Source organism: Sapajus apella, unplaced genomic scaffold, assembly GCF_009761245.1.
Source record: "Sapajus apella isolate SASKATOON/1434 unplaced genomic scaffold, GSC_monkey_1.0 scaffold18, whole genome shotgun sequence".
NCBI classification, from domain to species: Eukaryota; Metazoa; Chordata; class Mammalia; order Primates; family Cebidae; genus Sapajus; species Sapajus apella.
The window spans coordinates 29,720,908-29,731,340 of record NW_022436958.1 but is presented as its reverse complement, the minus strand read 5'-3'; the positions used below and the strand labels follow the sequence as shown (position 1 = coordinate 29,731,340).

General features: G+C 37.2%; 1 protein-coding gene across 2 annotated transcripts in view; it reads left to right on the top strand.

The window, feature by feature from the left end:
* Positions 1-251: 251 nt before the first annotated feature.
* Positions 252-10,433, top strand: part of SCN9A (sodium voltage-gated channel alpha subunit 9) — a 175,766-nt gene continuing 165,584 nt past the window's right edge. For both annotated transcript variants that reach the window (XM_032286613.1, XM_032286612.1), the window contains exon 1: positions 252-554. The gene's annotated coding sequence lies outside the window, so the exon portion shown is untranslated. The remainder of the gene's footprint in view (positions 555-10,433) is intronic.

The window sequence follows — 10,433 nt, the reverse complement described above, 5'->3', positions numbered from 1 at the left end:
ACACACACACACACACACACACACACACACACACACACACGTGTGCCCCTATTGATGGCAGGTAGTGCAACCCCCTCCTCCGCCTTCTGTTAGCGCATGGTGCAGAGGAGCGTCTCCACCACCGCACCCCTACACGGGTCCCCGCCCTGCACCGACCGCAGGAGTGGAGAGGAAAGGAGGGAGGGAGGGAGCAAGGGGTGGGGACCTGGGCGCGCGCAGGGAGGAGTGGAGGAGGCTGAGCAGCGCAGCTGCCCTCGGGGAGGCGGGGCTGCTACCTCCCCGGGAGCGCCCTGGCAGGAGGGGCGCAGTCTGAGTGCAGGCGGTCGCCGGCTCTCCTGCTGCGCCTGTCGGCTTTCCAATTCCGCCGGCTCGAATGGGGCTGGACTAACCCGGGTGCCAGGGGCTGCCAGCGGCTGGAGTCCCCGGAGCAACAGGAGCCCAAAGAAAAAGAAGCAGCCGGGAGAGAGCGCAGGGGAGAGAGAGGCCCGCGCCCTCCCCTGGGGCCAGATTCTGCAGGTGCACCCGGTGGGAATGGTCGGCTGGCTAGGTCGCAAGTAAGTGTCTTTCCTTTTGCTCCTTCTGTGTGGCAGGAGGAGAAACCTCCCGTCTTTCTCCGTTGCTCGCCTCAACCGCCACACCCACCTGTGTCTTATTTTCACATCTCGGTTCTGGCACCCAGTATTACGCCACCTGGGAAAAAGAGAGGGGAGAAGCTTGCCCAGGTGGTTCCAGCAATGGGAGGAAGAGGAGCTGGGAGGGTAGTTATTTCGAAAGCTGGGTAGATCCTTTGCTGGCTTTGACCCTGTGGGTTTGCTGCCAGGTTCTGAAACTGGAAAGGAAAGGTAGCCATGCCTGCCGGTTTACTGTTTTTTATTTCTTTCTGTTTACGCTAACATAGTTGTTAGATGGGCTTCAGTTCAAGGAGCAGCTCATATTTTTTACTAGCAAAAAGCATGTGCTGTATTTCCCATCTGCAAAGCTGACCGTGGAGACCCAGCATAGCAGATACTACCTGTGGGGACAGAAAACAACCCCGCACCCCTTAAGAACACACAAACACAAAAAATTAACAGAACAGCTCTACCCCTATTTCTCAGAGCAGTTTATTTTTTTCAAACGAATAAGCACTTTATAGTGAAATTCAGAAAAGATGGATAATCCTTTTAACTTCTTATCGAATTCAACTTAGGAAACTCATTTACTTTTAAGAAAAAAAGCGGATATTTTCGTCCCTTATATTCAAGACAAAAGATCAGAACAAGAAAATAGAAACGTTAATGCCAGTTTTTGTGATTAAACATTTCACTCATTATTTTAGTGTTTTGTTTTGTTTTGTTATTTAAGTTCCAGCATTCATAGGTTAGGCGAGAAACTGAGGGGAATTTTTAAGAAGTTCGTGTCAGTAAGATAAAAGCCAATCAAAGTAAGCTTTTAAGAAAGTGATAGATTGTCAAGTCAGTGAATAGGAAGTCAGTGTTGGGAGGTTCAGTTATTTACAGAAACATATTTAATATTCTTTTTTATTTCTTCTTCCCTGTAGACAAGATAAAGATGTTCTCTCTCTTTCTTTCCTTGTAATTTAAATACATTTTAATAACTTTTGCTTTAACTATTTTAGATAATCTGCAAACCAAATCCAATTATTAAACTGTTCATTTTATTGAGAATTCTTCAGATTTTTCCCACTATTTAAAAAAGTTTAAACTAGAATTTTCTTTCTTATAATTTATGGTGAGATTTAAATATATATGTATGTATATACCGATTATTTGAAAACTAGTCTTATCTGATCCCTATGTAACAAATTATCATGGTTGTTAGTCAAGCTTATCAACAACCAAATTCTAGACAGAATATGTCATTTTACGGAAAGGAGGATGTGTCCTCTGTTTAGGCAACTGATAGTAGTTTGGCTTAACGTAAGTTTTTTTTTTTTTTTTTTTTTTTTTTTTTTTGTAGATGTTTAAAAGGAGGTTTCCTTAAGTAAACCACTGTGCAGTTGTGGGACACAGTGATGTATTTTTACAGAGACTGGATATATGGTATGCCATGATTCCTATGATGCAGGGTTGGGCTCACTGAGTACCTGATGCTTCCACAGGAGAAAGATGAGTCAGGTCTGGCTCTCTGCCAAAAGAACCCTGGGCCTCCTGTGCCCTAGGGCCTGCAAGTAATCATGGGAACTCTTCTGTGGTAATGCTTCTATGTTTTTACTACCTGTTGCTGTGCTGTTTCAGCAGCTAAATAAATAAATAAATTCAGAAAAGCAATCGGTAGGGTCCTATTTACTTTATTTAATATATTCAACCCACTTTCTCTGTGGCAAGGAAAAAAGTAAAATTTTTCATTTTGCATGAATAATAAAAACTAGTTTTTATCCAGTTTTTATTCCTACTAGTTATGCAAAAGAGTGTGAAGCAATAGAAGGTTTTATATGGTATTTTTCTAAGACAAGTCATGATCTTGTAAAGGAGCTTAAAGTTTATTAATGTAAGTGGAATATTCTGGATGTCAGAATGATAATAATTTATATTTTTTTCTAAAACTCTGTCTCAGATCTTTCCTCCCATCTTCATTATCTGAATAAATGGCTTTGCCATCCAAGTATTGAAATCACCTTTGATTGCTCTCTTCCTTATGACCCCATTTCAGCCATATCCAGCCTGTATGTAGATGGATCAATCTTATCTCCCAAATTTATTTCTATGTCTTCATACATCTCAGATGCATCTTGTTCACCCTCTTTTCTGTATCTATACTGCCACCAAATTAGTTCAGGTCATCATCATAATTTACTTGGAATCCTGCCACAACATCCACAGCAGTCTCTCTACTTCTGTAATTTTCTCTTGTGCAATTCATTCTCCATACAAAGCAATACCATCCTGTTTCCCCTTACAAACATTGACTCACAACTGCATTAAAAAAAAAAGACAAAGAAATAAACACTGCTACACAGAGACCAATTAGCAATAACAATAAATGCCTTTCCTCAGCATGTGGTTTACTCTCTGTTCTGTCCCTTCTCTCCAACCTCACCAGAACCTATTTTCTTCTCATTAAGGTGCTCCTGCCCAGGTGGCGTTTCAGTGGCTAAAACCCAGGAAACAATAGCACTCCTTAAGGTTTTTCCAAATGCTGTTCCCAATGCCTGAACTATGCATGCTCACTCCTTCTCAAACTTTAAATCTCAGCTGAGGTTTTTGTTTGGGGAAGATCATTTTTGATCATCTTGTCAAAAGTAGGTTGTCCCCTGTTGGCCTTGATCTTGGTAACTTATTTGTTTCTTTCATAGTGCTTGTTACAGTGTGCAGGTGTTTTGTGGATTTGCATACTGAATAGACTATGACTTCATTGTTGGCTTAGCTTCTAGAATAGTGCCTGGCATCAAAGAGTAGGGGGGTTGTAGATATTTATATAAATAATAAAGTACAAGAATATGGATTCTTCCAGCATAAAGCTCATCAACCCTGGAAACATGCATTTTGTGATTCTATTTATTTTTTATTTGTTGACCATTTAGTATATTTTACAATATTCTGCTATAACTTTGAGAAGGTAAAATAAAAAAATCCTGAGATGTATTCTCATCTTTTAGCAGTGTGGATGATAATGTACTCAAAGGTAAGTAATTTGTAAATTCTTAGAAATGCAGTGACCACAAATGTACTAAAATATATTGTAAGAAAAAATTAGATTGCATAAACTAATATAATTTTAGTATGAGTGACTCTAAATTTAAAATGATGATCTTTTTAGGTTTAAATCTGTATCATCTACCAGGAATTTAAGGGCCAGTCAATAGTCACTGACTATGAATTTAAAATATTCTTTTTAAATAAATATAGACACTTATGTGAGCTTAGTTGATAGAAATATAGCCAGATAAGGCTAATGACATAGATTAGGTTTCCACATGGTCTAAATTGATGTTTGCCCCAGGTACAAAGGGCACATTATCTACACATTTGAAGCACCTTTTAAGGAAGTTTCAAAGAAGCAATTCGGGCTTATTCATGAAGACCCATTATTGTTATTAGAGTGGGAATAAGAACTGCAAACTTCATGCTGATCAGTGATTGTGTCATATTTATACGAGAATTTTACTAAACACACACACACACACACACACACACACTTTGTATGGTAATTTGCCTGCCCTCTTTATTTTTCAAGACTGTACTTAAAAATATTAAACAAACAAGTAATTTCACTATTAACATTTGGTTGAAAATGTAGCTATGAGTTAGGTGACAAACTCTGATTAGTGATTTTTTTAATGTGGCAAATGGCCAGCCATAGTTTTTTTGGTAAATAATTTGGTTATTACATTACATCTTGAAGGAATAAATTCTTTCACTAATTATTACCAGGGATTTTTAAAAATTTGCTCTGAAGAGGGCATATCGTTGTATTGGAGAGCATCTGTGTACTAATTGAAGATGGTCCTCCATATTACACAACACAAGTTAGCTAATTTATTCTTTACAGAAGTATTGTGACATCTTCCTTTAGAACTATGTAGAGTTGGATTACCACTTGAGAGGCAAGGTCGTATTAAAATGGATATTATAAGATTGCATAAAAATATTTTTATATGAGGATTTATGAGAGCATCCAGAGAATGTGGGTAGAATACTTTTGTGGAATATGAGATAACAATTTTGATGTCTCACCATTCTAAAAAATTAAATTTCTTCATTGAAGGTTTCACTTACTCTTTCCTCTCAGCATTGCTGGAAGGAAATGCTTTAGGCAAAAGAGAAAGCCATCAGCTCTTGGCAGCTAAAGGTGGAATAAAGTTTGAAGGAATGAAACCCTTCTTGGTGGTGAGGAAAAATGCCAGACCATGATAAAGTGGGGAAGGAAGAGAGGAATGTCTTATCGTGCCAGTAAGCATAATATGCCACAAACAAATTTGAATTGGCATATTTAGAAGTGAATTATTCTATATATTTCTAGCCCTATTGAGAAAACAGTTATTTCCACATCTCTTTAAATAAGACCTTACTGTAAGTAAAAAATATGCTATTATTGTTTCTTTAATACAGGAAATGAAATACCTTTAGATTTTTTAAAGTGATATAACGTCAAGCCAAAAAATGCCATATATTGTTGTTAAAACCTACCATTACTTTAATTGTAATTTCCTTGGTATTCATTTTATGAGTTCCTTTTTTGTGTGTCAAGTGTTTGAGAAACTGCTATTACTGATCATACATTTCTTTAAAATGTCTTCTTGGATTTTTTACAAAGCTTTCTGAATCATTTATCAAAATACAATAAAACTCTAATTGCACCTATGATTGTTCACTTGGAAATTTAGAAAGAGTGAGTACATTTACAATGTCATTAAGCTAGCATCCTGCCCTGCAATGAATGCCCCTTTTCTGCTTTATTTCCTTCTTCCCTCCTACATCTCATCTTCTAAATGTTTAATATGTATGCCAGTAATGCAAATTTCACTCCACCTTCAAGTCAAACTATTAATACAAATAATTGGAAAATTAGGCCTCTAAAGAAAGATAAATAAGATTAGATATATGCATTAAAATATAAGTATTAAAAAGGTTTCCATGGAGATTTTTAATAAAAATTGTATGTGCTATCTGCATACCTAGACTCCCTGTATTATCTGATTTTTTTTTTTTTTATCTAGGGGTAATTTCACTGAATGTGGTATCTGTCAACTTTTACTAGTTGCTCCTATGCTATATGTTTTTGAATCCAATGTAATTATTTTTAAAATATGTCACCTTCTTGAGAATCTACACTTTAGAATTTGAAAAAATAAGTAAACGTAGATATTCAAATCCATGAAAATGAGTAAAACAGGAAAAATTAGAAAAAAGTTACATGATAATAAAATATCATGCCAGGCACAGTTGGTCACACATGTGGTCCCAACATTTTGGGAGGCTGAGGCTGGAGGATTGCTTGAGCCAGGAGTTCTAGATCAGCCTGGATGATATAAGGAAACCCTGTTTCTACAAAAAAATTAAAAAAATTATATTTCATGTATTGATTTAAACTCTACTAAATTACTATTCTTTCAAGTCCAATAGACAGTGTATATTTTAGGGCGTAGAGTAACATTTATATAGGATGAATTGAATGCTTTATTGCTAAGTGATGCCTTTACTTTATCCGAGTAATTCCTTCTAGGTAAATAATAGGGAACCAATCTTTATAAATGATCCTTTCATGGAAAAAATATTATAAAGTTGAAGTGATGAATTTGTTTCCTTCTTAACAAAATATATATTCTGGTTACCCCCCGTCCAAACTTGGCTCATGGCAATTCAGGTAGGAAAAATGGAAGTGGCTTACTCATGGATCAACTGGGAATAAGGTTCTAATCCCATGAGATCAGCTGACAGATTTTTAAGAGGGAACACTTGTAGAACAGCTAGGCAGAGAAGTGCCTTTCAAAGTTTATATTACATCTCTACTATGTTTCAGACTGTAACATATTTTATAAAGTGTTAAACACACAGATAAATCAATTTGAGTTCAAATTAGTATGGTTAAAGAGAGGTTTTTTCCCAAATATTTTCGTTGCTCAATATGTGGTTTTAGTAAAATATTAATTTCTTAAATATTGCTTCCCTGTAAATTAGTAGTATCTACTTCTAAGGGCTATTGCATATATCACACACACACACACACACACACACACACACACACACACACACATCCTAATTTGTTTTTTCCAAAATAGCCACTTTAGTGTCTTACACATAAGTAGACATAAGTAGGTGTTAATAATGGTATGTAAACGTTTGATAACTTGGGATAATGCTTTTCTTTCTTTCTTTTTTTTTTTTTTTCCTGAGATGGTGTTTTGCTCTTCTTGCCCAGGCTGGAGTGCAATGGCACCATCTTGGCTCACTGCAACCCCCGCTTCCTGGGTTCAAGGGATTATCCTGCCTCAGCTTCCTGAGTAGCTGGGATCACAGGCATGCGCCACCACACCCTGTTAATTTTGTATTTTTAGTGGAGATGGGGTTTCACCATGTTGGCCAGGCTGGTTTTGAACGTCTGACCTCAGGTGATCGGCCCACCTCACCCTCCCAAATTGTTAGGATTACAGGCATGAGCCACTGGTATCTGGCCTCTTTTTTTTTTTAACTAAGTTTTAGGGTACATGTGGAGGATGTACATATGTGCAGGTTTGTTACATAGGTAAAGGTGTGGTGGTTTCACTCTGTTACCCAAGCTGGAGTGCAGTGGTGTGATCTCAGCTCATTGCAACCTCCACCTCCTGAGTTCTAGCAATTCTTCTGCTTCAGCCTCCCAAGTAGCTGGGATTACGGGCATGCGCCACCACTCCCGACAAATTTGTAGTTTTAGTAGAGATAGAATTTCACCATTTTGGCCAGACTGGTCTCAAACTCCTGACCTCAGGTGATCTGCCCTCCTCGATCTCCCAAAGTGCCATGATTACAGGTGTGAGCCACTGCACCAGGCCAGCAATTATCCTGTTACAAGGAAAAATGCAGATGGAAAAGTTTACATCCTGCTAACATTACTGATAACATTAATGTAACAGTCTTATATACGGAAGTCTCCTTAATACTAACTGAACAGTTTGTTAAGGGATTTTCATATGCTCCATTTAAATCCTCATGACCACCAATTTGAGGTAAGAACACTAAGGCACAGAAATTACCTAACCTTTCCAAAGACTCACAGTGGTTACTATACTTGAGTAACATGCACATTTCTTTTATAGGAAATAAATCTTATATATTCTAAGTATATGTTTGCACATACTCCACACAGATACGCCTGATGGTTATGTTACCCAGTATTCCATAAAATATTTTCAATCCTTAATGGAGCTAAAATAAAATTATATTTGCAATCAAACATACCAAATCATGTAATTACAGTAATAGAGAACAAAAAAAAAAAAAAAGAAAGATGGAAGATTGTTTCAGTTTTCATATTGAGTATACCAATTCATGAGAGGTACATTGTATTAAGTCAAAATTGAGATTTTGATGGAAGTTTGAAGACATTATAGAAAGAGTACCTATGCATTTTAAGTGTTTTTGAAGTTGTTTTATAGGTTGAATGACTTCACTTTCCTGGTCTAGGGGTATCATTGCACTACTCTAACAAACATTAGTGATACTGATTACTGACTTTGCTATGATTCCCATATTTTGTTTTACCATTTAAAAAATTAAAATGGATAAAAGGACTTTTCCAAGGAAGGAAGGAGTTGAAAAAAGAAGATGGTATAATTAAAAGGGATATGTGTATGAAATGTCTAATGTGGGCCAGGCACAGTGGCTCATGCCTGTAATCCAGCACATTGTGAGCTGAGGCAGGCGGATCATTTGAGGTCAGGACTTCAAGACCTGACCTCAAGTGATCCACTTGCCTCAGACTCACAATGGCCAGCATAGTGAAACTCCATCTCTACTAGGAAAAAAAAATGCAAAAATTAGCTGGGCATGGTGGCTGGCATCTGTAATCCCAGCTGCTCAGGAGGCTGGGGCAGGAGAAGTGCCTGAGCCTGGGAGGTGAAGGCTGCAGTGAGCCAAGATTGAGCCATTGCACTCCAGCCTGGACAACAGGGTGTGACTCAACCTATAAAGTAAAAAAAAAGAAATGTCTTGGGTGAAGTTCATTCCAAAATGGAAAAGAAACAGGGATTGAAGCTATGCATATGAGATCCTGGGGCTAGTGGATGGAGAAGTATGTAAAGCAAAGTGATCTTGCACAAGATGAGATGACAGTGTTCATATATCCTGAAAAATAAGAATTTAGATATTCTATATTGGAGGAGTACAAATATTTAGAGCATCACAAATTGATGCACACAAATGAAACCTAAATCACAGTACTCACTGTCACAAAGACTCAATTATCTATGTCAGTTAAATTGTCCAGCATCAATAATTCAAGAAGTTTTAAGTGTTTTAAAACATTTTTGGAAACTAATTTATTTTACGTTATATTTATAAAAACATTTTGCATGCAAATGATTTTTAAAAAATATCAATTTTCCACTTAGATACTGTACTTTGACTGGGATGTAAAAATCATGGGAAATTGGGCCCTTGAGTTCTGTGATATATCTCCATCTATTTTAGTGATTTGTGGATTGGTAGCTTGTCATCTAGACTTACTGGTTAAGATTTTATTGACACTGCATGAGTTAATCATCTCACACCCACTAAAATGGCATTATTAAAAATGAAAAGTGTTGTCGAGAATGTGAAGAAAATGAAACCCTTGTTCACTGTTGATGGGAATGCATACTAGTATAACTGCTGTCGAAAATATTATGGAAGCTCCTCAAAAAAAATTAAAAATAGAACTACCATATGATCCAGCAATTGAAATCAGGATATCAAAGAGATATATGCACTTCTGTGTTCATTGCAGGATTATTCACAATAACCAAAATATGAAAACAACCCAATGACCATCAACAGATGAAAGGGTAAAGAAATGTGGTCTGTATATAAAATAGAATATTATCCAGCCTTAAAAAGGAAACATTACTATTTGTGACAGCATGCATGGACCTTGAAGAGACATGCTAAGTGAAATAAGTAAAGGGACATAAGAAAATTTTGGAAGTGACAGGTATGCTTAAGAAGTAAACTGGCAGACAAAACAAAGTTAAAGCTGAAATTTCCAACTGATTTATCTTAGGATAGTGATTAATCATTAGGTCTGGTCTAGTTGGCTTCCAATGTGTGTAGGTCAGGAAGTTGGCATCCAAGTTGATATTGGTGCCATTGAGGTTTGTAGGGAGGGAGGACCTGGCAGAGATCCCAAAGGCAGTGGTAAATGGCTGCTGAGTCCCTCCAGGCCAGCTCTAAGAACTCCGTCTCACTCTTCTCAGCATTCATACTCTTCCTGGAATTTAAAAGCAATTCCTTCTTTCCTTCCCTCTTTCTTTTTTCCCTCCCTTCCTTCTTCAGAAAGTATTAAAGTTGGCACTATTGTAGACACCAGATATAGCAATGAACAACACATGGAGATTTGATAACAATTTTAAGAAATAATGAATAGATAAATATTCGCCACTATCCATCATTCTACCATAAGATATACTGTGAAAAACAGTAAAACAGGACAGAGACTTGAGAAAAGGAAGTATTGTTTAAAGTAGACAGAAAACTTTTATAGAGGAATATTTGAGTAAAGGCATGAAGCAAATGAGAAAGTAAGGGAGCTAGCTAAAAACCGAAGAATCATTCTAGTCATACACAGAAAAACAGCAACTGCAAAAGCCCTAAGGCATATTTGATGTATTTAAGGAGAAGCAAGAAAGCCAGCATGGCTGAAATACAGAGAGCAAGGTTGAAAGCAGAAGATGAGGACCTTTTCTTGATTTTGTAGAGATTACTAACCTTCATTGAGGGCTGCATTATAAACCAATGGTAAAATGACCAGCATGGGTCCAA